This window comes from Culex pipiens, chromosome 2, assembly GCF_016801865.2.
Source record: "Culex pipiens pallens isolate TS chromosome 2, TS_CPP_V2, whole genome shotgun sequence".
In the NCBI taxonomy this organism is placed as follows: Eukaryota; Metazoa; Arthropoda; class Insecta; order Diptera; family Culicidae; genus Culex; species Culex pipiens.
Genome location: NC_068938.1, coordinates 166,440,373 through 166,445,671, shown reverse-complemented (window position 1 = coordinate 166,445,671; position 5,299 = coordinate 166,440,373). Strand labels below are relative to the sequence as shown.

The window sequence follows — 5,299 nt, the reverse complement described above, 5'->3', positions numbered from 1 at the left end:
TTTAAACCCTCAACAACCTAACCCCGCCTCATGGCGGATTTCGATCAAAGAAAAACATATCTGTTTTTTTGACCTTTTAAGCATTGGAAAAAAGGACACTTTAGTATATCTGATGTGAAACCTCCAATCGATACTTTTCACTGTATTTTATATCATTCAAATAAATAAATTTAGGATTCTAGGAATCCTAAATCACAACTAAACTCGATAAATGTGATAGAAATTGTAAAAAAAAAGTTATACAAACACCTGGTCAACACATTTCACACAGAAACGCCTGAAACGTTCGCACCCTGCACGTCAACCACCCACAACACCGACCCACGTTGCACGCAACATCGCTCTACACTTCCCACCGTGCATTTGAAACGCACCTCATCCTCTGAAAGTGCCACCCCCTTCAGCAACCCGCGCCCAACTTGCGTGCAAGCTGAAGGAAAATTCAAATTTCCCCCGCGCCGAGTACGATCGCCCCGCGCGCTGATCCCATGGTAACGGAAAATAACAGTTTGGGCGAGGCGGGTAGGTGAAAATTTTCTCACCCAAGAAGCATTAACCTTCCGGAGCTCGAGACGAACGGACCCCTTTCGAGAAGAGGAGACAGCCCAAGAAAAATTCAAAGTGCCGCAAAAAAAGAGGAAATTTTATTTTTGCTACTAGAAGACTTAACGCGAATTCGGTGCGAGAAAAAGAAGAAGCTGTTTCGAAGAGTTCCCGGAGCTTTTGGATACCGTAGAAGCAACTGAACCCATCAAGGATAACCCGCGAAGAAACGTTTGAAGGCCGAAGAAAAATCAATACTTTTTGGTGAGTTGTGGAACCGTTTGTGACCCTTCGAAGGTAAATCCAGATTGCTGACGGAATCTCTCTGTCGTTGCAGAGTTCCGTCCCCGTCAAGCTTGCCCGCGAAAATGTGCGACCCGTGCTGCAGCCCGTGTGACCCGTGCTACCCGTGCTATCCTTGCGTAAGATGCCACTGTTCCTCTTCCTGTCACAAGTGTGACCACTCCCACTCCTGTTCCCTGTCCTGTTGCTCGAAGCACCGTTACCGCTTCTGCTACCTCTGTCTGCGTCACCACTACTAGGAGGGTGTAACGCCCCGATCGTAACGCTCCGTTTTCGTTCCCATTTTGAGGCGCAAACCTTCCCGAAACTTCCTTCCGGTTCCATCGAAGAAGTTTGGGCAAAATCAATCACACCCTCATAGCCTGCCTTGATTTTTCTCTGGGTGGAACCGGAAGGGGGGAAGGGACGTGCACAAATCGATACTTTTTTGCGATCGTAGCAAACAAAGTGTGTTATTTGGCTCAATGTCACGCGCGCGTTGTATCGCGTGACGTAACGAGTTTGGCTTTTTTTGTTGTTGGACGGGTTTTTGCCAATCGCCTAGCGCGATTTGGGCGTAGAATCCCGCGTTGACCTCGGCCACCTAGCGGTGGCCAGCGAAATTAATTACCCTTAAAAGTGTACAGCTTAGTCACACAGTTAGCTCTCTCTCCTCGCCTGGATAACAAAGCTCAAAACTGTGATTGAACCCGTAGATTTGTCTCGAAGAGGGTTCCGGCCGGGGACCAGGTCGCCGGACATCCGGAACCCGAAAAGACGCAAAAATGTTGTTGTTTTAGAGTTTTTATTTACCCTCGCGTAGCGTAGTTATACGTAACACCTGCACACATAACCTATAAACCCCCCCGCAGAAGTCCCGTTCCCCGGCGTCGTATCTGTCCTGGTGGAAGCGTCCGATAATCTGCTTTGACAGCACGGACACGCTGCACTACAGCTGGAACCTGCGCCGCAAGGAGCCCAACATTCCGGACATTCGCTACGAAGAGATGTACTGCGGCGGCCGGCGAATCTACTAGAAGATCCGGGGAACGGGACCGTCTGAGCGGTCCACCTTGCCACACGCCCACAAAACCCACAACCCTCCTTATCCCTCGCACGCCCCAAAGGGTCCCTCCTGTCCACCTCCATGCGCGCCGGGAAGTCTGTGCGATCCGTGCGTCCCCAAGACGTACGCCGCCCACGATCTGAACTGCATGCCCCAGTGCGCCACCATCTGTCCCCCGGCCCAGTGCGGTCCACGGTTCATCACGGTGCAGCAACCGCCGCGGGTTGTCGCACAACGCAAGCTCATCAACTGCAGCCGGACGGTCGTCGACAAGCACGTGGTCCCGCGCACCAAGACCATCGTAGAGCCCAAGATAATCTACCAACCGCGGGCCTACATCGAACCGTGCATCATCTACCGGAAGCGCGTCGTCCCCGATCCGAAAATCCTCTACTACAAGCGGATCGTGCCGGACCCGAAGATCGTCTGCACCCCGCGGACCATCGTGGAACCCAAGGAGATCTGCACGACCATGGTTTGCTCGCCCAAACCGCAGATCGTGCAAATTCCACCACCGCCGGAGTACTGCTGCGTCCCGCAGTGCACCGGATTCACCAAGAGTCCGGCCTGCTCGCCGTGTGACCCCGTTTGTGGTCCCAAGGGTTGCTAGACACACACACGCACAGGACAGGGTTCAGGGTAAGTTACAACGGTGGTAAGGTACAGGCCACCCTTGTACCTTACCCTGCTTTAGACCACCCCGCTTTGACACTTCCAGAACTAACCCTCACCATGTTTGTTTACCCCCACCAGGTTCCCGCTCGCTCCTGCAAGAGCCGCGAGCTGCGCGGCGGCGTCCTCATCGCCAACTGCGAGTGCCTCAAGCGTAACGGTCTCCAGCATGATTGTCCCCGATCCGAGTGTCAGGTAACCTTAAACTTTCCCTTAAAATTCAACTCCCCACTGATCATTTTCCTTCTTCCAGGGCAAATCCTGCTGCCTGACGAGGCCGGAAGCGACCTGCTGCCCGTCGACCTGGGCGCGCCGCTTCCGCTTTGTAACGATGGGTAACAAGAGCAACCCGGTTTGCCCGAAGCGATGCCGCGTGACGACCACCGGAAGTGGGTGCAATCCGTGCGGCGTTGATTGCTTCTCGTGTCCTCCGTGCGGACCTTGCGGACCTTGCGGACCCTGCCCGGCGCCGTGTGAACCCTGTGGACCTTGCGGCCCTTGCGGACCCGTGTGCGACCCCAGCTGTCCGCCGGTGTGTGATCCGTGCGGTTGCGTCCCGCAGGGTGATTGCGGACCGTGTGGCGCGCCGACGCCGAACTGTATGCCGTGCTGTAAGTTGTCATGCCCCTCGAGCTGTTCAGCGCAGCTAACTTGACCCTTTCTCCCCCCTTATTTTGACAGATGACGCTTGCACGCCGAGTGTGCCGCCGCCTTGCGGCGACATGTGCGCCCCCTACCCAACCTGTGGACCGTGCTAGAATCTTCCCTCAAGCCCCTCAAATCAACCTTCACTAGGCCTGTAAGCTACAACTCAAGCTGTAGAAAACCACACTCAAACTCATCACCAGTTGTGCGGTTGTCCTTCATTAGTGGTGCCAATCATCTCCGACTTGGTCGCATTAGTAGGTTTTGTTATATGTTTGCAAAAAACTTTTGTTGAGTTGTTAGGTCATTCGCTCCTCGCAATCATCTGTAGCAGCAGCAGCATCCATATAGAATCGATGAATAATCGTTAAATCTTAATCGCAACCTAACTAGCCAATTGAATTTGTAAAATTACCAACTAACAGCAGCACCACTCACCAGTTTAGCACACGCACACACTAAAGGAAGATTATGAAATCAATAAAAAGTTGTTTTTACGGTATCGAATCTTACGTTTTTTTCATTTCATATAAATTGTTGTTGTTCAAAACTTGTGCGCCTGAAAATTATCCGCTTCGGTTTTCCACTTAAGAAATAATTATTATTAATCTCCTAAATCTCAAAAACCGTGCTTAAAACTAAAGGGTGATTGAACTGTTAAATCACGTGGAAATCATTTTTCTGAAATTTCAAGGTCCTGGCGGGTGCTTACCCACACCTTGTTTGAACGGAACGCAGCCAACCGTCCACTTCGTTTAAATTTCCCATGTGTTTTTGGATACTCCTTAACTAGCTGGCCACTCAAGCCGGGAATGTCGGGAAAAAGTCTACACCCAGAACTGGGCATCGGCATACGAGAGGATAAAGAGCACGATTCGGTAGTAAAATGGTACTGTGTGCGGACTGAGAGGATAAATCCCGAAATTATCGAGAGTACTTTACTCATGGTTCATCTTCAAACAAAGTTCATCTACCAAAAAAAAAGTACCGGTACCGAGACTCGAACCCAAGACCTTCGGCATATTGAACCGTGCCTTTGCCGTATGGGCCACCATGGTTCGGTAACTAAGTGTTGGTCATTTGTCCATATAAGCCACTTTCCTCACGTTTCTTTTCGTGAGGACTATCCTCTCATTCTTTAACTTTGGGTGTAGGATTCGCCAAAATTGGCAAAAAGTCGGGAAAAAGTCCGGAATTCGCCAAAATTCGCTAAAAGAACGTAAAAAAGAAATTTTGATTTTTTTTTGTCAAAAAGTCGAGAATTTCAAGCATATTTGATTCAATAATCTTTTCAGCACTAAAATGGATGCTGAAAAGATATATTTTTTTGTTTTTAAGGGTGCACAGCAACCAAGGAAGTTGTTGTCTTCTTATGCCAAAATTGACAAACTTACGGACCCAATCCTGCACAAATCTGATTGTAAAAACAGGCAAATTTTGTTGTAAATCACTTAGTAGACAGTACTTTAGGGGATGAATAAAACATTATATCGATAGTTCCCGTAGTTTCGAAAATACTAAAATATCTGTAACAAAAATCTTGGTGCAAAAGCTCTTGTTGATGTGCACCGTTAACGGTGAATTTACTCAACTCTTGGATGTTTGACATAACATTCCATTCCAAAATCGTTTTTCGTAAATGCAAAAAATGATGTAATATTATATATTTATATTTATACAACTCGGTAAACCTCGTTGGATTCATGAACACAATATTTGAACAAGTGTGAACAAATGTGTATAATGCTTCATGTTCAATGATCAGAAAAAGTTGCATCAAATAAAGCCAAACGTTTTCTTTTTAAATAAAAAAAAAACGTGGAATTGTTTTTTTTTAAACTTTATGAAAAAATTGGAAAATATGAAAAAAATGTTCAATTTGTAAACCTAACGAAATAAATTCAAGAAATTTGTATTTAGGCTGTTACCTACAAAAAAAATTAAAGAATTTGACATTTCAACAAAATTTTCATGAAATGAGAGGCCATAAATTCTATTTAAACTGAAAAATTTCGGTAAAAAATAACAACATCAAACAACCCGGGATTTTTTTATTAGCTCCTATAAACCTACGTAAACTTTGAATGTATC

General features: G+C 47.4%; 1 pseudogene; it reads left to right on the top strand.

Moving 5' to 3' along the window:
* The first annotated feature begins 539 nt into the window (after positions 1 to 539).
* On the top strand, positions 540 to 3,636 carry LOC120427744 (keratin-associated protein 16-1-like; annotated as a pseudogene).
* The last annotated feature ends 1,663 nt before the right edge of the window (positions 3,637 to 5,299 follow it).